The sequence below is a fragment of the Pleurodeles waltl genome, chromosome 7 (assembly GCF_031143425.1).
Source record: "Pleurodeles waltl isolate 20211129_DDA chromosome 7, aPleWal1.hap1.20221129, whole genome shotgun sequence".
Classification (NCBI taxonomy): Eukaryota; Metazoa; Chordata; class Amphibia; order Caudata; family Salamandridae; genus Pleurodeles; species Pleurodeles waltl.
Genome location: NC_090446.1, coordinates 600,381,903 through 600,406,874, shown reverse-complemented (window position 1 = coordinate 600,406,874; position 24,972 = coordinate 600,381,903).

The following is a 24,972-nucleotide window of genomic DNA, read 5'->3' as shown; positions in this document are numbered from 1 at the left end:
CAAATTAAAAAAGGGTCAAGGAAAACATCCAGAGAGAGGATTACAATTATACTGCAGATAAGTCCCCTGACTACACAGAGAGATGTCAGGATGTTTTTGGGAATGGTGGATTACTGGCACCAATGGGTCCCATATTTTTCAGAAATACCATGACCTTTGCTAAAACTGACTCATAAGGATGTCACTGATCCCATAGTTTTAGATCAGGATGAAATGAGAGCGTCCACTGAGTTGAGAGAGAATTTGTGCAGAGCTCCAGTGTTGGGTATACCTGACTATATGAAGCCTTTCATATTGTTTTGTCATGAGCGTGATGCATGTTCATTGCCTGTCCTGACTCAGATCCATGGAGGTGCTCATCGCCCTGTAACATATTTTTCAGCTACTTTGGACCCAGTTGCAGCAGCCTTACCAGGTTGTTTGCATGCAGTTGCCACAGTTGGTCAGAGTCTTTCACAATGTGAAGGTGTGGTGATGGGATATCCCCTGACTGTAATGGTCCCTCACTCGACTGAGATTTTATTGACACGGATGAAAACCCAATATTTGACTGGTGCTAGATTAACTAGGCATGAGACGAGTATTTTGGGAGCACCAAACGTGACACTGAAAAGATCTACAGTGCTGAACCCGGCAACGTTACTTCCGAGTGATACTACTGGAATTTAAAAGGAGGAAGATGTGGAACATGACTGTCTTGAAGTAACCGAGTTGTGCACAAAACCGAGACCTGACATTAGACATACCCGATTGAAAGAAAATTACCAAATTATTTTTGTTGATGGTTCTTGTCTGAGAGACAACACAGGGTCACTGAGAGTAGGATATGCCATGTGCCCAATTACAGGTACCTTGGAAGCTTCCTGGCTTTGAGGAGTGTATTCTGCCCAGGTAGCAGAATTGGTCGCTCTTACTAGGGCGTGCCATGTTTCTGCTCGATTGAGCCAATGCCACAGCCAATGTGGATTCAGAATGGTTCATGGTTTTGGTCAGTTGTGGTCGCAGAGAGGTTTCCTGACCTCTTCTGGATCACCAGTGAGAAATGGTGTAAGAAGAAAGGAGTTGTTATATGCAATTCAATTACCGGAAGAAATTGCCATCTTGAAATGCGGTGCACATTTAAAGTCGCAGGACTATGTGTCACTGGGAAATGGATATGCGGATCAAGTTGCAAGGTCTTGTGCCTTGAACTGTATATCATTCAAAGACAAGTGGGACTTGTTACCTGAAGAATACACCACATATACGAGTTATGCATGAAAAGTGATTGACACTTTTGAAGAATTAAAATCTTTGCAGAATAATGTTGACAAAGATGAGAAACGTTCATGGAGTAAAATGAAATGTGTTCAAAGACAAGATGAATTGTGGGTTTCTGAGGAGGGTCAATTGGTTTTACCAAATAGCCTGTTGCCCCAGATGGTGAGGTACTATCATGGTCAGGCACACATTGGGAGGGATGCCATGGTTTGTCTCTTCAAAATTGATTTGTTCAACCCTAAGTTTTGACAAGCCGCTGAAGCAGTTTCCCATCGCTGTGTCATTTGTCAACAGTTAAATATGAGGAAAGGGACAGTGGTTATTTTGAGCCACATTGGAAGAGGAGGAGGTCCATTCAGCAGAATACAATTGGATTTTATTGAGATGCCTGTGTGTGGAGGTTTGAGATACGTGCTGGTGATTGTTGCATCTTTAGTCACTGGATTGAAGCATACCCTACACGAAGAAATGATAGTCTCACAGTAGCAAAACTGCTGCTTAGGGAACTGAAACCGTGTTTCAGATTTCCGATCTCTTTAGAATCAGATAGGGGAAGTCACTTCAATAATAAAGTGATTCAACTATTGTGTGCAGCATTGAACATTGAGCAGTAGTTGCATTGTAATTACCGCCCTGAAGCATCAGGACTAGTGGAGCAGATGAATGGTACCTTGAAGTTAAGAATTGCAAAGATGTGTGCAGCTGATAGGAAGACAGGACTGTCGCCCCATGAGATTCTCATGGGGAGAGCAATGAGATTGCCAGCAGTACCAGCCAATGCACTTGCCAACATTACAGATGATATGGTGTTGAATTACTGCAAGGGTCTGGCTGATGTAGTCTGCTCTTTTTTCAGCAGGTGGAGGCTACCACACCGCCACCAATCCATGACCCAGGGCACAATCTGAGAGTTGGAGACTGGGTTGTTGTCCGAAAGCACGTGAGAAAGACATGTTTGGAGCCTCGTTGGAAGGGACCGTACCAGATGGTGAAGTGTGTTGGGTTCCCGAACTGGATTTACGCAAGTCACACAAAGAAAGTGGCATGTTCACTGGATCATGAAGAAGCGTTGTTGAGAGTACCAACAACAGTGAAACAAATCACAGCATCAGAAAAAGAACCAAGAGGAACTGAGACTGGATCTGAGCTTGTTGTGGAGGGTTCAGTTACTCCTGTGAGAGACGAGGGTGGAGACCTCCAGGAAAGTATTGGGGAACCTATCTCAACTGAAGCAGCAGGAGAGCCTAATCCAGAGGGGGTTCTCCCAGACGTAGATGATTCTGAGAGACAAAGAGAGCAATTGCCAGACAGAGAAGGGGGAGGAGTTGAGGTGGATCAAAGTCAAAGTGATCTGACTCCTCCTGAACCGGTTGCAGGTCCAGCAAGAGAAAACACCAAAGAGAAAGACAGGGGTTCAAGTTCAATATTGAAGAGAATACTGACAGAAGGTACACTGAAAAGAGATAAGTGGCTGAAATCGCAAGTGGAGAAAATGAAAGAGGTGGTTATTGAACCAACAATAGAGGAAGAAGTAGACACTACGAGAAAAGAGGAACTAAGTGAAGGAGAGCAGAATAGTGATTGAAAATTAAAGAGAAAGAGAACAGCAAGTCGAAGATACGCAGGTCCTGAATGGGCGTATGCAACTACAAACGAGTGGCAACAAGAGTTTATGCCTTTTTGTTTTGATAGGTAGGTTCCAAGTCAATATTTTGAGGTGACATGAAGAAGATTGATGAACTGAACTGGTGAAACAATCTGAGAGAAATATTTTTGAGAAATAGACTGTTGAAAGTAACCGGAAAAGACATTGATAACATGATTTGACAAGGTGTTAACTGATTTTGACAAGGAAGAAGGGTTCCTGGAGCGAAACTGAACTGCTGAAAGAAGAGTTGTTTATTTTTGAGTTTTTGATTTTTGCTGCAAGTTTTTCTAAAATTCCTTCTGCTTTCTGATTCTTTACAGATCATGGCTGATTTAGATAAACAGGTTAGAGATGCTAGGTGCTGTAAAAATAAGAGCATTGGTTTGGAAATTATGTGTGGGATATTGTTTATGGTGTTGATTGTGGGTATGTCTGTTCTTGACGCGAAAGGAGACAACCATACTTCTGCTTTTGAGACTAATACACTAACATCTGTAGAGAAATTTAAATTAGATGAGAAGTATTTGCATGATTACACTAATGCGGAAGGAGAACTTTCTTCTAATGTTTTCTATCTCTTGTTGAGTATGTTGAGACCATGGATGCAAAGGATTGTCCTGTGTGTGTGTATGCAGATTCCTTCATCAGTCAAAGAATGAGTCACCGATCATAGCTTATCGTTAACTTGTGGGATGAGTTGTAGTCTGTTACTAACAATGTTTTATAACCAGGAGTATATTGTTCCTATCATTAGGTATTTGAGTAGAGTAGCTAAGGATAATGACATAGTGTCAGTTAGAGGATTCGTTGAACCTACTTTGAAGTTTGGTACAGCGTATGCGCACAAGAACAACCTGACATGCTTGCTTACACCTTTAGAAAAGAGCTTCTTAGGTCATACTGATGATAGGAGAAAGGCGCTAAAAGAGAAATGAGAAAAGGACTTATAAGAATGATTATGCTTATACTTCAATTAAAACAGAAGGGAAATTAGCTTTAGATGAACTACACATAGGGAAGCATTGTATATATAGGCCAAAATCGTGCACTGACACTTTATTTGTGGGTACGAGTGAATGCAGGCATGTGTTTTTGTTTCAGAGTAAATGGACATTTATGTTGAATGGGCAGGACCCTGCGATTCTGGGGATATATTATATTTGTGGACTTAATGCTTAATACCGCCCCTAAGAGGATGGTATGGGACATGTTATTTGGGGATAGTTCTCCAAAAGATTTACCAGATGGAGAATTTGAAAACGTTTCGGAAAGTGACTGAATTACATCATAAGAGACAGAGGAGGGAGTCCTCTTCTGCAGTAGTGGAAGATATATTTGGTGTGGTGATTCCTTCAGTAAGAGTCATCCTGAATTCGATCAAGATTCAAAAGTGGTCTACTATTGTGGATAACATGCTGACAAATTTTTCAGGGGCTGTACTCCTGACAGATAATGAATTAGCTCTGGATGGAGCTATGACTTTTCAAAATCATCTTCCTTTAGACATTCTTTTAGCGAAGGATGGGGGAGTCTGTAAAATGTATGATTCTAGGCATTGTTGCTCATTCATTCCTGACAATAGTAAAGAGATAAGAGTCTTACTTACTAACCTGACTAATGCAAGTAGTGATTGAAAGAATTAAAAGAACCAGGTGTTTTGGAAAAGGTTGGCAAAGGGTTTGCTTCAGTGGAAAAATTGGCTCAGCAACATTTGGAATGTGGTATTATTGAAAATGTTACAGGGAATTTTAATTGTTGTGCGTTGTCTATTGGGGATAATGCAAATTATGTAAAAGGATTAAATTGAAAAAGTCTAAGAATAATCAGAGGAGGGAAGAAAAGGGACAGAATTTTTAGGGAAAATTCAAGAAGACAACAACATTTTGAAGAATTTATTGAAGCTGACTCTGCTTTTGATTTGCACCATTGCCTTAGAATGTGTTGTGATTCAGGCTTCGATTAGATTGCGTTTCTTCTGTCGCTTTGGTCAACCAGTGTTGTTCTTGTATGTGTTTCATTTGATTTTGAGATTAATCCTCGTTCCTAGTAATGTAACAAAATGTGTGTAATGCGTTTGAGATGTACTTTCCCAGGACGCGAACAATGAAGACACTGAATGGAGATGAAGATGCAACAAATTTGTTACCTGACGAGCCAGATGACGAGGACATCGTAAAGTGGACCAATCAGCTTTGTGTGAAGAGCGAAATATTCGAATTCATAGATTTGATGTAGAAATATTATTGGGTAGTGTTTAAACGTATGATTAATTAACCAATAGGGAATTAGGGGATAGTTTAGGTGACTTTGATATAACAACAAGTGGTGGCTGGTGAATTTTAAAGGTCGTGGGGCATAAGACCAACCATGTAAGCTGCACCCAATCTTAGATGGATCAATCTAGCAATAAGTCAAATTTACCACATACTTTAAATTCTTTACCCAGACGTATCAGTTTTTAAGTGTGTTAATTAGTCCCTCCTCCAGGCACTCCTAATCGAGGCATAAGGTAGCCTTGATTAACATGTGACAGGCAGGTGGATGCAGCACACGAAGCAACACTTAATTTTATTTTCGGCCCTTGTGTTCAGGCTATAATTTGTTTGAAATCTGAGTGAGTGTGCTCTGGAACGTCCTATGCTGTTTTTTCGAACAACTTTGCTTTATTTACTATTTTGAAAATAAGTGTGACCCTGGATTATATGGTTGATTGAAATGTTTGCACAATTACAACAGTTTCATCAAAACATTTACCACAAAACTGTGCATTAAGCATGTTGCGGCTATAAATAAATCTTCCCTGGGAGGGTGAGCAGTTGGACTGGGAGTGCATGCCTTTCACATTAACACTTGTCGACACGCTCGCCTCAACCATACCACTGAGGGAAAAAGGACTGCCATTCTGTCGCTCCAATACAGTGTGCAAGTACTGGAAGAGCAACTAGTCTGAACCCCTTTATTTTAGCAACAGGCATTGTGAGATATCCCCATGGATTTCAGCTCTATCTATAGCGCTCTCAATTGTACCCTGCAGTATGCAGCATGTGTTGGATGCAAGTCAAAGCCAGAGAAACAAATCTGATGAAATTAAATACTTGGAGTATACAGGGACATATCTACACCATATCACATGAAGTGTAAAGTGTGATATGAAACAGAATGCATAAGTATTCTTTCCAGAGAAAATAAACACTGGGCTCAACACCCCTGATCCATCTCTCTCATTGGTAACAAACTCACAACACATCATCCTCCAGATGACAGTCCTAGTCTAATTGTTCAGCACAATGGAAATTAAAAAAAAAGTTTTTTATTCATTGAGGCACATAGCAGCAGGCTCCATAAGAAGATATGAGATTGTCAGAAAGGAAGCGATTGGAGTAGGAGAAGGGTGAGCAACTGAAAGCTGGAGCCAGGTGTGAGCCAGGGGGCTGGCTTTGGCTCAGTTAGAAGTCATTTTAAAACTTCCAACCTAAAACCAGATGAGCTCTCACGGGAGGTGATTGAACCTAATGGCTACAGTTGTTGACCATATAAAATTGGAACCTAGGTTCAAATCCTGGCCTCACTTTAGCATTATAGCATTATGTGAATCATGACATGTCTCTGTGCCAGAAAAACATCATGCAACATAGCCTGCATCCGTTACGAAGCACTCTTATGGCCTTAAAGAAGGTCTGTGTTGCTATTTAACATTGCCAACAATAAAATGTCTGTGTCTCACCCCACGCTCCAATCACACCCTTTAAAAGTTGAGGAAAATAATTAATCTTAAATGTCAGAGAGAGATGCACTCTAGTGTGTGTACTGCACAGAATGAAACTGGAAAATATGGGATCAATCCTGGTTACCCTGCCAGATCCAAGTGTGTGATCCTAAGCAAACACATTCTTTCACCGAGCCCGTGTTCAATATCACATAGTGGAGCACTTTGAAATACTTGTGTTCATGATGTGCACTCCTAGTTCACTAACAGCTTGATCACCTGGGCCAGGGTGGAATATTTCTCCCTTCACATCTAAAATCTCTCACTTTTAAATGACATTTCTCAGTTATAATCTGATATACTAGGGTGAATAGCTTTCAGTTTTTAAGAAATACATGTTTTGAGTTTTGAATGAATCTTATCAGCCTCATTAAAACATTGACCACCGAGCAGCGCATTAAGCTAGACTAGAGTTCTTTGTTAGTTGGCATGTTTATTGCATGAATTACATGCCAAATATTGCCAAAGCTCAGCTTGTGCGCTGACTGTAAGCGCCAAAGAAGTACCTTTGCTTTCCCTCTTGATTTTTAGGCTTGCCCACTTCTAATTGGATCCCTTGGAGTAGCAAGGCAGAAGAGAGGTCGTGAAGAGAAGGAATTAAAGTAAAAAAAAATGATAACCATTTCCTTACCTAGAGAAAAACACACCGAAGTTGCACCGGCCCTGAGAGAGCCACCAGGAGCTGCTGAACAAGAGTAATTGGACATTGCCAAACCACCCTGCCTAAGGGCCGAAAGTATTCACCTTATCTTTAGCACCTCTCTTGACAGTCCTACGCGATGTCTAGTGAGGTGTGAACAGCGCCACTTCATGTGGATGGTCTGCAGAAAGGAGGTGTAACGTGATAGAGAGCCACACCAGCCTCAGCATCAGTGACTGCTCTGTGCTGACATTAGTGAGGCAATCTCACAAACAGTACTTTATGAAATAACTCAATATGATAGCATCCACAGCGTGCATGTTTCTATAAAACTGAAACGTGCGCACTGTGTCTCTTTACTGCATGTGACCTGGTGTCTCTTATGACGCCTGTCACATGCACCTCCTCCAGTCCTGTAATCCCATTCCCAACTCGTCACAGAGTGGGGTGGGATCAGTCAGGTTTACTGATCCTCCCATGCTGGGACGAGTTAGAAAAGGTGGAACCCTCGCTGATTGACACATTGTCTTGGGAAGCACAGGCTGCAGTCTGAAGCGCACAAGTACAATCAGTCAGAAAGGGTGGTGTACGTCAGTGGGGAGGACGGGCCCTGCGCTCCTTTAGGTCACAGAATCAAGGGCTTAAATCAAACAAGCCCTGAAAAACCTGCGACATTGCACGTGCGCAGTAAGTGCATGTGCCTGTCAGTGCTGTGACTGCCTGACCCTCGCGCAGAGAGAGTGTCAGAAGCTATGCTTAATGCAGATAGCAGTTATGAATGAGTTAAAAAAAACTGAAAGAGGCAAGAAATATAGGGGGCGTAGCCCGTACGTCCTTTAAATAAAACCACCACTGATAACAACGCGACAGAGGAGAATTACTCAGAGATACTTTAGGAGATTTTAGGGAATTACTGCGATATTTAGAGAAGAAGAGACTTTAGAAGAGATTCAAGATTCTGTCATTGGGCTCATACTATGCCTTTTCTTTCTGGGTTAGTTGAGGTTAGTTGAGGTCATTCACATGACGGCTGACGAATTTAGGGACAAATGTTTGACAGGTTATCTTTCTGAATTCTATGTATCACATATCTTTATTGCAGCTGACTCTGCTTCTGATTTGCACTGTTGCCTTAGAATGTGTTGTGATTCGGGCTTTGATTAGATTGCGTTGCTTCCGTCGCTTTGGTCAACCAGTGTTGTTCTTGTATGTGTTTTAGTTGATTTTGAGATTACTCTATATGACTTTAGCATTGTTAATATAAAATAAATAAGCTTATTAAACTTTTACTAAAGGTGTGGTTATACATGGCTGAAAAGTCATGGTGTGTGACATTTACTGACTCCATTGATTATTGATTTTGACTAATGATTATTGATGATTGGGTATTGATTACTGATTATTGTTTATGTACTGGAGCTAGGGCAAGAACATCTTAAATGAGTCAAAAGGTTCATCGACCTATTTGCGTCCCCTTGTAAGTTTACTTTTACAAGCATGGCTATGCCCAAACCACGTGCTAACTACATTTTTACATGTGCCCATTAACCAGACACAAATCAGACCGCACATTATTCTAATGGGCTTGGTAAACAGTTCTGCTTTAACTTATGCATCAGTTTCCGTTTTTATAAGTGACTTTTGATGATAAAGTTGGCAGAATCATGAAAATCAGGGCAGCTATTACGTTATAACGGAGAACTCCCATTAATGTGCCTCCATCCAACTTTGAGATTATGTACATTACTAATAAAGAGAGGGTTTATTGAGAAGGTTTAACAAACCCCAATCCTGAAACAAACAGAACGTAAAAGGATCATCATCACCACTCTAAACCAATGGTGAAGCATGTCCCACATTTGCAACCAGAAAGGTGGGAGCCGCATTTGCCCTATGACAAGATTCATTGGGTCTGTTTGGTGACACAAGACGAGCAAGAGGATAAGCTACTCTAGTATGGACTTCATTCATTCGTCAACAAGACTATAACATTCTCCCCATTCGCCCTAGCCCCCAACGACCAGCCAGTCTATAATTCTCAGCAGCTCAAGGAACTGATATCTTCACCTAGGGAGGTTCTTCACGGGTGAATCATCCTCCCTGGTATGGGGCCACAGCGTTCAGGAAATGTCTGGGCATCTCTTATCTCATCAGTGCATAAAAGGCACTGGAGAGATATTATTGTAAGTAATAGTGTCTACTACTCTCCCCTCCACGTCTAACACTAACAGAGAAGGTGGTATTTGTAACACTGAGCGGAATGATACAAAAGAGAAGTAACAGGGGTTCCCATGGAGGACTCGGAACAAAAGAAGATGTGAGCATCTTGACCAGAGAGGTGAAGAAATATGCAACAGTAAGGAAAACAATCCTGCCCTTTACAGAGAACCCTGCCAAGACCAAATCAGCCTGTTGGAAATGCAAGGTGTGCTAGATTAATTTGACATATGTGCAAAACAGAACCCAGACGAATGTATGATGGAACAACGCATGCGCCACCCACGCATGCCTTGACAACGTGGTCGGAACAATGACTGTGTTGTTTCCAAGAATGCTTTTACCGCACATGCCTTTACAACTATTTTTCTTTGTAAAGGCATGCCTAGTAAAGGTATGTGTGGAACGGCATGCATGGTTTTCGCATGCCATCCCCAACACCCACCCTAAAAATACAACTACCCCTCTACCATCTACCCACCCTGAGCCATAAAACCTACCCTAACCCCCACCTACCCTAAAAACAACTGACCCCCACCCCCAAAAATAAAACTACCCCACCCCTAAAAACAAAATTACACCAACTCCAAAAACCAGCGACCCCCCTACCCCCAAAAACCAAACTACCCCACCCCCCACCCCACCCCTAAAAAACAAATTATCCAGACCCCCCACTCCAAAAAGCAAACTACCCTTATCCCCCAACCCCCAAAAGACAAACTACCCCGACCCCTCACCCCAAAAAACACTAACTACCCCGACCCCCAAAAAATAAATTACCCCGTCCCCCCACCCCCACCTCCAAAAACCAAACTATCCCGACCCCACCACCACCAAAATCAAACTACCTCTACCCCCACCCCCAAAAAAACAAACTTTCCCACCCCAACCCAAAAACCAATGACCCCCACCCCCAAAAACAACCCTACCCGGACCCCCACCCCAAAAAACAAACTACCCCAATCTCCCCTCCCCAAAAACAAAAGTACCCTGACTCCCCACCCCGCCCCTGAAAACAGAACTGCCTCGATTGTCCCCCCAAAAATCAGAACTACCCCAATCTCCCCACCCTGCCCCTAAAAAAACAAACTAACCTGACCTCCCCCCACCCCAATCCCTTAATCCACTCACCACCACTAAAAACGACCCACCAATCCTACCCCAGACCCACTTACTCTATCCCCTCCCACTAACACTACCTGCCACCGCCCACACAATACAAAACTACAACATACAACTCTCTCAGTTTCAGTCTCCCAGATACACACTCTCTACACATACTAACCAAAAACACTATCCGCTGTTCGCTTCACACAGACCGCCTGAACTCATAACAATGCCAAAACCCTGCCTTCAAACACATCATCTACACACACTCTTCCCCTCTGCTCACCAATTACACACAACCATACAATTCCCACAATTCACTCCACCACACATATTACCTCTTCCGGTAATCTCAACTAATACTTATCTCCCTGACACACATCCATCACCTCATATACACCTCATACGTTCATCTCCAAAACACATCAACACGCCATCTAACACTCAAATTCCACTCAACAGCACTAAATCGCATACAAGTCCCTCACCAAAAACAACTACACCAATAACCCCTCTCATTATTCCACAAAAACAATACCAACCACAAACATCAGCACATCAAAGCAACACAAACTTACATTACACTCATCATCATACCCACTCTCACCCCCAAGACTACACACAGGATACAAATTCCACCCTATCTCCACCCCTACGCCCCCACTCTTCACAAACACCTACCACAAGCACCCCATCCCAGCAACCTTCATTCAGTCGCCTCTCCTCCATTGCACAATTTAGAGCCTTACATCATGATCCACATGCTCCTCCACCACCCCTAACCCATACTCCTTCCACACTAAACAAACACAAACATAATAAAAAACATGCCACTCATAGCAACCTGGCATCCCCTTGCTTGTTTCATAATAAAACTACCCTACAAAAAACACTACACTCCTCATGGCTCTCTCAGCCACCAAGTTCACCACCCACACACACAGACCCAACAAAATGCCTCCTTAACCTGCTGGAAGAGGAACACTATGTTGAAAAGCAAGACTATTGTGATCCTCAAACAGTCAACACAACTAGCAACACTCCTGCTTCAAGCTCACATTATGCTACTTACCCTTCTACTAAACAAAACAACACTACCACACCCTATCTAAACTGCCAGCTCATAAATGCTCGATCACTCTCAAAAAACAAGCACCACATCTACGACCTGCTCACAGACACACAACCTGACTTACTATTCATTACGGAAACCTGGTTGGGAGATGACATGGCACCAGTATTGCACGAAGCCCTTCCTCCAGGCTATCAAACCATCACACAAAACCGTATAGGCAAGAGAGGAGGTGGACTAGCTATTATATTCAAACAGGCAATAAACCTCAGTAAAACAAACAACATCTCCATACAAGGTTGTGAAGCCCTCCTTACCAGATGCCACCCTACTCCAACTTCCACCTGTAACTTTCTCCTCCTTTACAGACCTCCACCTAACAACTCCACTTTCCCAGATGCCTTTCTTGACATAGTCTCAAACCTTATTACACTATACTCCAATCTATGCATTCTTGGGGATCTAAACATTTGGTTTGACAAACCCAATATGCCCCATCCAAAAGCTATCACCACTGGCCTACTCGCATTGAATCTACATCAGATTGTACACAATCCCACACACATCGCTGGTCACATCCTAGATGTCATTTTTGCTAAGCCTGAACTTGTTACTATTCATAGCATCACACCAACCACCTGGTCAGACCACCATCTGATAACTTTCCGACAGACAACTCCACAAATCAACACACCCCACAACCACTTACATACATACACCTATCGACCATGGAGAAAACTCAATTTGGATCACTTAGAAACACAACTAACAGCAAAGACAGATCTAGATACAATCAATTCTGTACCTAAACTTTATGAGTGGCTACAGGAAGCTTTTGATGTCCTAATACCACTCAGAAAAACTAAACATGACAAAAGAAAACCAACACCTTGGAGAAACACAGAACTTAAAAAGATTAAAAAACAAATCAGAAAGTTGCAGCGGACCTGGCTCAAAACAAACAACAGTCAAGACAAACTGCAGCTACACAAACTTAACAGGATATACAAATCATCAATCAAAAAAGCTAAAAAAAGATACTACTCAGACAGAATTCTAAATGCTCAATCTACAACCAAGGAATTTTACAAAATTCTCAATGAATTTCGAAAACCCACATGCATGGAAGGAAGTCATCCCACCACTCAAGATTTCACAAACAAATTGGCAACTCACTACACAACCAAGGCAGACACTCTGGACTCCTATTTAAAACAGAAGAAAACCATCAGCACCAACCCCTTTACTAAAATACCCTTTAAGAATAAACCATCCCAACCTCTACAGTCCTTCAAACAAATATCCCAGGATGAATTTATGAATTTGGTCAAAGCAAGCAGACCTTCTGGTTGCCCTTCTGACCCTTGCCCACCACAGATCTTCAAGAACATCCTGCTATCTACTTCCGCTGCCACACCTGTAAGAAGAATCATCAACAACTCTTTAACTTCAGGAACTTTTCCTACAGACCTGAAAAAGGCATACATACGACCATTATTAAAGAAAACAAATCTAGACCCGCAAGACCCAAACAACTACAGACCTATCACAAATGGACCTTTCCTGGGCAAATTGATAGAAAGAGCAGCATTCGCCCAGATGTCACAATTCATTGAAGACAACTCTATACTTTCAGACTTCCAAACTGGATTCCGCCCAGGAAGAAGCACTGAATCGGCACTCATGGCAATCTGGGACGATCTTAAAAACACGGTTGACCGAAATGGAGTTGCTGCACTACTTCTCTTGGACCTCTCAGCTGCCTTTGATACAGTTGACCATGACACCCTAACTCAAAGACTCCACGAAGCCGGCATACAAGGGATTGCGCTCGACTGGATTACTTCCTATCTCCAAAAAAGAGCAAATATCATCCACTCACCCCCCTTCTCATCCGAACCCTACCTCACAAAAACAGGGGTCCCCCAAGGGTCAATCATCTCACCTTTGCTTTTTAACATCTACATGATATCTTTACCAGAACTGATCAATGATTTCCATCTCACATGCTACAACTATGCAGATGACACACAAATACTACTTCAATTAGAAGACCCCAAAAACATTGAAAACTCTCAAATCTTCAGTTGCCTCAGGGCAGTTGATCAGTGGATGACCTGGAGCCATCTCAAACTAAATACCTCCAAAACTGAAATACTCACATGTGGTGACTGGAAACATTATGACCCTCTGTGCGTCTGGCCTGACGATCTCGGACCACCTCCTCAATTATCCAAGGAAGTGAAAAACCTAGGAATCACCATGGATTCCAAACTAACTATGAATGCCCAAGCAGACAAATTAGCACGCACAAGCTTCATCACCTTAAAGACTTTACGACGCATTTTCCCTCACCTCGGATTTCCACACAAGGTGCAAGCTACTATCTCACTTGTATTATCCAAACTGGATTATGCCAATAGCCTCTACCATGGATCATCTCTATCTGTTATGAAAAAACTACAACGTATCCAGAATTCCGCAGCCAGGCTACTACTACATATAAAGCCGCAAGCCCACATCTCCCCTGCCTTGAGAGCACTACACTGGCTACCCGTTGCCCGAAGATGCACTTTCAAGCTGCTTTGTATCACCCACAAAGCTATACAGGGAACAGGACCGCTTTTCATCAGAAAGAAAATTACCAAATACATCCAACAAAGAACCCTCCGCTCAAGACTGGCACCCCGCCTTAGAACACCACCATACAAGAAAAAGACTGTAGGTGGTACATCCTTCTCCGTCCAAGCAGCCAAACTATGGAATTCATTACCCCCAACTATAAGAGCCACAGATAACTTTCTTGTTTTCAGGAAACTACTCAAGAGTTGGCTCTTTCCTTCATAACCACCTTTTTCAAACAACTATGAACTGCATATGCCTATGGGGATAATTATTTTTTTCAGATTATATGTATATTTCTATTGATTTATAGTTTCTTTGGAAACTAAAGCAAGGCTGTGCGCCCAGAGATCCCATAGCAGAAAAAGATCTAGAATCCTTCCTGGAGGTGAACTGATGATGTACTGGAGCGTAATCTGTATCTGACTGTGACGCGCGGGTTCTATCTCCCTCTCCTGGAGACACAGAGTAGAAGGTTCTCCCTTTATAAAGCACCTGTAAGCTCCGCCCGCTGAGCCACGCCCGTCCACCCTCGAAGTAGGTAAAGGAATTCCCGCCTTTTACCAGGATGATGGACAGCTTTCCAAAACGACCCCACTGCGTTTACCGCCGATTCCGGTGGTGCGTTGTTGATGCGCAGAAGCACGGACATCTCCACAGACGCACTAGTAACAATAACATTGCCAAAGGCACACAAGGTTGCTGGAGACGTTTTACCCCGTGGCCCATCAGGTACCCCTAGAGTACAATATAAACGGGGCGTATAAAACATGCTAGGTAACGCTTACTGACATACTCGTAGAAAATACCCCGGTTGGGTAGGCGACGATGCGCATTTTTACAGAAACTAAAACTCAAAAGAAGCACTTCCAAATATAAACGTAGCAGGTGCCGCAGTTGAAGCTCAGCTTCTGGAAAGGACAAGCCACCGTAACTCTTGGGCTGGGCAAAGATGAAGGAAGGCTCTGCGCTCAGAGATCCCATAGCAGAAAAGATCTAGAATCCTTCCTGGAGGTGAACTGATGATGTACTGGAGCGTAATCAGTATCTGACTGTGACGCGCGGGTTTCTATCTTCCTCTCCTGGAGACACAGAGTAGAAGGTTCTCCCTATATGAAGCACCTGTAAGCTCCGCCCGCTGAGCCACGCCCCGTCCACCCTCGAAGTAGGTAAAGGAATTCCCGCCTTTTACCAGGATGATGGACAGCTTTCCAAAACGACCCCACTGCGTTTACCGCCGATTCCGGTGGTGCGTTGTTGATGCGCAGAAGCACGGACATCTCCACAGACGCACTAGTAACAATAACATTGCCAAAGGCACACAAGGTTGCGGGAGACGTTTACCCCGTGGCCCATCAGGTACCCCTAGTGTACAATATAAACGGGGCGTATAAAACATGCTAGGTAACGCTTACTGACATACTCGTAGAAAATACTCCGGTTGGTTCGGTCACGATGCTCATTTTACAGAAACTAAACCTCAACAGGAAGCACTTACCAATATAAACGTAGCAGGTGCCCCAGTTGAAGCTCAGCTTCTGGAAAGGACAAGCCACCCTAACTCTCGGGCTTGGCAAAGATAAAGCAAGGCTGTGCGCTCAAAGATCCCATAGCAGAAAAAGATCCAGAATCCTTCCTGGAGGTGAACTGATGTTGTACTGGAGCGTAATCAGTATCTGACTGTGACGCGCGGGTTCTATCTTCCTCTCCTGGAGACACAGAGTAGAAGGTTCTCCCTTTATGAAGCACCTGTAAGCTCCGCCCGCTGAGCCACGCCCCGTCCACCCTCGAAGTAGGTAAAGGAATTCCCGCCTTTTACCAGGATGATGGACAGCTTTCCAAAACGACCCCACTGCGTTTACCGCCGATTCCGGTGGTGCGTTGTTGATGCGCAGAAGCACGGACATCTCCACAGACGCACTAGTAACAATAACATTGCCAAAGGCACACAAGGTTGCTGGAGACGTTTACCCCGTGGCCCATCAGGTACCCCTAGTGTACAATATAAACGGGGCGTATAAAACATGCTAGGTAACGCTTACTGACATACTCGTAGAAAATACTCCGGTTGGTTCGGTCACGATGCTCATTTTACAGAAACTAAACCTCAACAGGAAGCACTTACCAATATAAACGTAGCAGGTGCCCCAGTTGAAGCTCAGCTTCTGGAAAGGACAAGCCACCCTAACTCTCGGGCTTGGCAAAGGTAAAGCAAGGCTGTGCGCTCAGAGATCCCATAGCAGAAAAAGATCCAGAATCCTTCCTGGAGGTGAACTGATGTTGTACTGGAGCGTAATCAGTATCTGACTGTGACGCGCGGGTTCTATCTTCCTCTCCTGGAGACACAGAGTAGAAGGTTCTCCCTTTATGAAGCACCTGTAAGCTCCGCCCGCTGAGCCACGCCCCGTCCACCCTCGAAGTAGGTAAAGGAATTCCCGCCTTTTACCAGGATGATGGACAGCTTTCCAAAACGACCCCACTGCGTTTACCGCCGATTCCGGTGGTGCGTTGTTGATGCGCAGAAGCACGGACATCTCCACAGACGCACTAGTAACAATAACATTGCCAAAGGCACACAAGGTTGCTGGAGACGTTTTACCCCGTGGCCCATCAGGTACCCCTAGTGTACAATATAAACGGGGCGTATAAAACATGCTAGGTAACGCTTACTGACATACTCGTAGAAAATACTCCGGTTGGTTCGGTCACGATGCTCATTTTACAGAAACTAAACCTCAACAGGAAGCACTTACCAATATAAACGTAGCAGGTGCCCCAGTTGAAGCTCAGCTTCTGGAAAGGACAAGCCACCCTAACTCTCGGGCTTGGCAAAGATAAAGCAAGGCTGTGCGCTCAGAGATCCCATAGCAGAAAAAGATCCAGAATCCTTCCTGGAGGTGAACTGATGATGTACTGGAGCATAATCAGTATCTGACTGTGACGCGCGGGTTCTATCTTCCTCTCCTGGAGACACAGAGTAGAAGGTTCTCCCTTTATGAAGCACCTGTAAGCTCCGCCCGCTGAGCCACGCCCCGTCCACCCTCGAAGTAGGTAAAGGAATTCCCGCCTTTTACCAGGATGATGGACAGCTTTCCAAAACGACCCCACTGCGTTTACCGCCGATTCCGGTGGTGCGTTGTTGATGCACAGAAGCACGGACATCTCCACAGACGCACTAGTAACAATAACATTGCCAAAGGCACACAAGGTTGCTGGAGACGTTTACCCCGTGGCCCATCAGGTACCCCTAGTGTACAATATAAACGGGGCGTATAAAACATGCTAGGTAACGCTTACTGACATACTCGTAGAAAATACTCCGGTTGGTTCGGTCACGATGCTCATTTTACAGAAACTAAACCTCAACAGGAAGCACTTACCAATATAAACGTAGCAGGTGCCCCAGTTGAAGCTCAGCTTCTGGAAAGGAAAAGCCACCCTAACTCTCGGGCTTGGCAAAGATAAAGCAAGGCTGTGCGCTCAGAGATCCCATAGCAGGAAAAGATCCAGAATCCTTCCTGGAGGTGAACTGATGATGTACTGGAGCGTAATCAGTATCTGACTGTGACGCGCGGGTTCTATCTTCCTCTCCTGGAGACACAGAGTAGAAGGTTCTCCCTTTATGAAGCACCTGTAAGCTCCGCCCGCTGAGCCACGCCCCGTCCACCCTCGAAGTAGGTAAAGGAATTCCCGCCTTTTACCAGGATGATGGACAGCTTTCCAAAACGACCCCACTGCGTTTACCGCCGACTCCGGTGGTGCGTTGTTGATGCGCAGAAGCACGAGGACATCTACACAAAGACGCACTAGTAACAATAACATTGCCAAAGGCACACAAGGTTGCTGGAGACGTTTACCCCGTGGCCCATCACGTACCCCTAGTGTACAATATAAACAGGGTGTATAAAACATGCTAGGTAACGCTTACTGACATACTCGTAGAAAATACTCCGGTTGTGTAGGCCACGATGCTCATTTTACAGAAACTAAACCTCAACAGGAAGCACTTACCAATAAAAACGTAGCAGGTGCCGCAGTCGAAGCTCAGCTTCTGGAAAGGACAAGCCACCCTGGCTCTTGGGCTTGGCAAGGATGAAGCACGGCTGGGCACTCAGAGATCCCATAGCAGAGGAAGATCTGGAGTACTTCCTGGAGGTGAACTGATGGTGTGCTGGAGCGTGGTCTGTGTCTGACTGTGACGCGCGGGTTCTATCTTCCTCTCCTGGAGACACAGAGTAGAAGGATCTCCCTTTATAAAGCACCTGTAAGCTCCGCCCGCTGAGCCACGCCCGTCCACCCTCGAAGTAGGTAAAGGAATTCCCGCCTCTTACCAGGATGATGGACAGCTTTCCAAAACGACCCCACTGCGTTTACCGCCGATTCCGGTGGTGCGGTGTTGATGCTCAGAAGCACGAGGACATCTCCACAAAGACGCACTAGTAACAATAACATTGCCAAAGGCACACAAGGTTGCTGGAAACGTTTACCCCATGGCCCATCACGTACCCTTAGTGTAGAATATAAACGGGGCGTATAAAACATGCTAGGTAACGCTTACTGACATACTCGTAGAAAATACTCCGGTTGTGTAGGCCACGATGCTCATTTTACAGAAACTAAACCTCAAAGGAAGCACTTACAATCATAATCGTAGCAGGTGCCGCAGTCGAAGCTCAGCTTCTGGAAAGGACAAGCCACCCTGGCTCTTGGGCCTGGCAAGGATGAAGCACGGCTGTGCGCTCAGAGATCCCATAGCAGAGGAAGATCTGGAGTCCTTCCTGGAGGTGAACTGATGGTGTGCTGGAGCGTGGTCTGTGACGCGCGGGTTCTGTCTTCCTCTCCTGGAGACACAGAGTAGAAGGTTCTCCCTTCGTGGAGCACCTGTAAGCTCCGCCCGCTGAGCCACGCCCCGTCCACCCTCGAAGTAGGTAGGGGAATTCCCGCCTCTTGCCAGGATGATGGACAGCTTTCCAAGGCGACCCCACTGCGTTTGCCGCCGACTCGCGTGGTGCGTTGTTGATGCGCAGGGGCGCGAGGACATCTCCGCGGGGACGCACTAGTGGCAATGACATTGCCGGGGGCACACAAGGTTGCTGAAAACGTTTTGCCCCGTGGCCCATCACGTACCCTAGTGTACAATGTGGACGCGGCAGATGCCGCGGTTGAAGCTCACCTTCTGGAAAGGACGGCCCACCCTGGCTCTTGGGCTTAGCAGGGATGGGGCAGGGCGTGGCTGTGCGCTCAGAGATCCCATGGCGGAGGAGATCTGGAATCCTTCCTGGAGGTGAGCTGATGATGTGCTGGAGCGTGGTCTGTGTCTGACTGGGACGCGCGGGTTCTGTCTTCCTCTGCTGGAGACACAGAGTGGAGGGTTTCTCCGTTTGTGGAGCACCTGTGGGCTCCGCCCGCTGGGCCACGCCCCGTCCACCCTCGAGGTAGGTGGGGGAGTTCCCGCCTTTTACCAGGATGATGGATGGACGACTAAGTATTTTTACCCATGATTCTAATTATGTATTGTATGTGCAGATGTGTGTGTATAGTCATGTGTGTGTGTGTATAAATATATATATATATGTGTATGTATGTGTATATGGTGTTTCTGTGCCTGGCATGTTTCTATGAATTTCTGCTCTCTTTTTATCACACTTATCTACTCATCACTCTTATGTCATGTCTCTATCAAACTATCCTCCATTCTCACTCGGACTCATCCCAAATCCCTTCGACCACTTTCATCTCCTAAATATCTCTGCCTAAGCTCATCCCTCCACCCCCACATCTAACTCACCAAACCTCACTCTACCTCTGTGACCTCCCACACAACCCTACTAAAGTCTCCTGCATTCATCTCACCCTGCTAATATGCTCTCCCTAACCCTTCCACATCCTCTTTCCCCTCCGCCCCCCTTTTATTCATCTCAAGCCTTTGGATTGAGTAAATGAAGGATAAACTCCCAATTAACACTTCCGGATTTCTTTCCTCCTCCACCCCTCCATTACCCCAGTCAATCTAACTAACAAACTCTCATATCCGCAACTCAAATTAACTCATAATAATACTAAAACTGTACTCCTTATTAAATTATACTAATCCATCACTAATTCTTGTTTGGGTACCGGAGTAGCGTGCTACTCATCGAAAAGCGCTTCGACGCCTCGTCAGGGGTAGTAAGCGCTATATAAATACGATTACAATTACAATTACAATTACCTGACCGCGTCCTCTCCCGATGGCGACTCCCTTTTTCTCTGCATTAACCACGCATGTGCGTTGTTCAGCACATGCGAGGTTAAGGTAGAGAAAAAGGGAGTCAATGTTAACGCAAGCGTGGTTCCGCTTGCGTTAACAATTTAGGTCAGTTTTCCGGAGTCGTTGTTCCGGATGTTCCCCAACCCAGACATGCCAAAAGAACGTGCGAAGAACTATTGTGCCTTGTATCTTATTTTAATATCTCTGGTAAGGGATAACAGATGAGGATAACAGATGTGGACCTCTGCTGCATGAGATGTAGATACTTCGGCCACTGTACAAAACGTCACACACAAAGGTACCACAAAAAAAGCTTTACGGATCTTGTGACGGATTTAAATAGCACTGAAACAAACAATCCCACTGCAACAGCAATATAACTCAAACACATTACAGTCTCTGGAAACCTAATTATAAACAATAAAATCCTTATTAATTCTCTCAAATTATTAAATGTGCAGTAATCGGATCATCTTGTTAAATAGAATTATAGATTTTATATTAGAAACATACCCCACCCTATTCGACCTTATTCTAGACAATGAAGGACCTACAAATCGTCTCCTCAGCACACACATAGCCGCATCCATACCCCACCTAAAAATAGCTCGGGTACATAAGTATATACCAAAGTGATTCCAAAGTTAATGTATGCTGATAGTCGCAACCAACAGGCTAAAATAAAACTATAATAAGACTCCTGTCGCTGTGCAAAGATTCGAGTCCTAGCAACCCTGATGATCATAGAAGCCCACCCTGAAACACTGCTGCACACCTCTACACCAATGCTAGAGCTAGAACAGTTGTTGTGTTGGCCATGGTTTCATCAATGTTTGAATAACAAATGAGAGGTGGCTGGTGTAAGTGGGGAGCAGAGATGGGAAACCTAGACCATCCCTAGTTTATTGTGACTTACAAGACGGCAGACCAGGCAAAGGGGAATAATATAGCAGTTTGTACCCTCATCCAACCATCCACCCATCCATCTATCGACTTATGACATGCACCTAACACACACACAGAAACACACACACTGCTACACTCAACTACCAAAACATTATAGCATTTATCACACTAATACATGCATCTATCAACCAGCAAACATGTATTTCTCATCACTATTCAACAACTTAAAAACGTGCTTATCACATTATCCTCACGTATGCATTTATCCATATGTCAGAACCCATTTTGGAGGGCCAAAGGGCATGCAGGGGCTACTGGGCCCAACCATGATGCTTGAGGCCTTTTACTCCTGATCTCCTGGGGCACAACCTACCTCAATGATTCTGGGCTGCTTGGCAAAGTACTCCATCTGCCATTGACTCTCAGAGTTGCACAGTCAGTACAGTCCAAGGCTCCCAAGAGGGGAAAGTGAGGATACAGATTAGTAAACACATGCTCACAACTCAAAATATGCACAGCAGCAATAAACAATTGTCCAAACAAATACTCACTTTTATAATAAAACACTATGGGCCAGATGTAGGTAGGTTCCAAATTGCGAGTTGCAGTTTGCGAGTCCCAGCGACTCGCAAATTGCAACTCGCAATTTGGAATGCAGAAAGGTGTCTCAGACACCTTCTGCAAGTCGCTATGGGGTCGCAAAGACCGACCTCATTAATATTAATGAGGTGGGTCGCAATTTGTGACCCCATAGCGATTCAGGGCACTCACGGACATGGAGGCCTGCTGGGAACAGCAGACCTCCATGTCCGTGACTGCTTTTAAATAAAGCAGTTTTGTTTTTTTTCAAAGTGCAACCCGTTTTCCTTAAAGGAAAACGAGCTGCACTTTGAAAAATAAACCGAAACCTTTTGTTCCGGTATTTTTCAGGGCAGGTAGTGGTCCATTGCAACACTGCCTGCTCTGAAAAATTATTTTTTAGGCCAGACACAAAGGGGAAGGGGTCCCAGGCGCAAAAAGAGAAATGAGAAAAGGGCTTAGAGAAAAGGGCTTACAAGAATGATTATGCTTATACTTCAATTAAAACAGAAGGGAAATTAGCTCTAGATGAATTACACATAGGGAAGCATTGTATATATAGGCCAAAATCGTGCACTGACACTTTATTTGTGGGTACGAGTGAATGCAGGCATGTGTTTTTGTTTCAGAGTAAATGGACATTTATGCTGAATGGGCAGGACCCTGCGATTCTGGGGATATATTATATTTGTGGACTTAATGACACAAACACCCTACGACCCACTGTTGCTTTGGCGATCCACACACATTGTCCAAGAAGAACTCACAACGCAGATGTCTACCGCAAATTAGAGCAGCCTCAGCATGCTACACGTTCCTACAAAATGTGGCAAAGATGGCAGAGATATAGACACCCAATACAGTACTTCCATTATTGGCACCACGAATCAGCCACCACAAACTGTAGCTCTGCGACTCTCACCCCACCAAAGGAGTTTTATCTTGACACCTTCATGTTAGTCTTCCAAGTAAATAAGATGTGATCCATTTTTTGTGGTTAACCTGGCGCTGTAAATGTATGATTGAAGCTTATGACTTAGGTGAACAATGGTGTGTCCTTGTTCCTCAGTATCCTTCGCTTATCACTACATCAGAAGCATAATGGTGGGTTAGTGTAAACACTTCCGGAACATACAAATCAGGGACTAACCACCCACACATGCTGAACTCCTGGAAGGTGTATTAGAGATGATCCTAGGAAAGTGGAGCAAACAGGTCAATAGACCAGAAAGTGTTTTATCATTTTCCTAACTTTTTAGAAGGCTTGTTTCCTTACAGGCGTGGTTGTACTGGCAGCTTGCTCAATTGTTTGATTTGTTCATGGTCCAGCTTCTAAGGCAGTGGTCTCCAAACGTTTTAATGCCATGTCCCCCCCCCCCCAGTTGAAAAATAAAAATCATTGGCCCCCCTCAGAATTTTTCACAATTATTTTATAAAGATGGCAATGTTTAAATATGTCTAGACCTAGTTAAACATTGCAGTTAAGTACAGATACCTTTTTAAAAATGCAATGACGTGCTTCTACTTAAAACAAAGGCCTGTTATCTGTATAATGCTTCTTTTGGCTAGAGTCTAGTGCCCCCCCGGGATCACCAGTTTGAAAACCTCTGTTCTAAGGGAACATAGCTACCAACAAATGAGTACTGGCGCTTCACTCCCCAGAGTAGGAATTCCAAGTCATGGTGATGCATAGCAATGCTTCTTCATAGGAGGCCTCGGGCCGTTAGACTCATTTGTCTTGGATCCATCTTATATTTAAAAGGGACAAGAATGTACTGTGACTGAACAAGTGTTCCATATGCAAGGGCATTAGTATATACGATGCCAAAATTGTTCAGAGCCATTCGGTACCTTATACGTCATGAAGTGAGTTTGCTGTGGTATGATTCATGTCAAAGAGCACAACTGTGAACTCATGTTAGCTCAACTGGCAACTGTGAAGGGTCTGGACGCTATCAGTAACTGTTAGTGAGGTTCAGTCCAGGGATATGTACAGGAGACTCTCACTTGTCTAAGGGCTCACCTGTACAAGGTAAAGGCTGCTTTCACCCACCTCACCCGTCATTAGGTTGGGGTAAGAACAGATAATCAGCACCCTGCTATAAGATCTCACACAAGAGAGGGCTGGAGATCCTGGACAGATACAGATTTGAGTTGGACTAAAGTCAGCCTAGAGAGGGACGATAGGGACCAGAGATGTCTAATACCGAGGTTGCCTATTCTTGCTTCTTACTCGGGTCTCTTCCTTCCACCACCTTAGCCTTCCTGTCTCTTTATCTCTCTCTCTTTTGCAGGGTCTTTTTCATTTCTGCGTTTTCTCTTTGTCACTGTTTTCTTGTTATTCTCCCTTTTCTTCTTCTCCCTTTATGCTCTAGGTGAAGGCCTAATGATGAAAAACAAGCACCATTGGCAAAAGTGAGTGCCACTGTCCACCACCTGCAACCACTTGCACATATTAAGCACAGGTATAGTGTGTGGGGATGTGTCATTACAGGCCGCCCATGCTCAAAGTTGATAACAGGACAGGTGATATGCTGTCCAAAAATCTTAATGGGTGTGCATTTCTTCTGACTCAGGGGAGTTCAAAGTGTTGGAGCCGCTTGATGTGTGTCTTCACATATGACTCTCTTGAGACTTGCAATGGTGGCTGCCATCTTAGATTTGTGGACTTATGGAAGGCTTTAGAAAAGTATTCCTTGTTAGCATTGCATTCAAGGATTTTGGGCCTGATTTAGAGTTTGGCCTAGGGGGTCACTCTGTCACAAATGTGACAGATATCCTGTTCGCAGTATTTACGATGCCATAATAACCTATGGAGATCGTAATACGGAGGATGGGATATCCGTCACGTTTGTTATGGACTAACCTGTCTGCCAAACTCTAAATCAGACCCTTAAACTTCAAC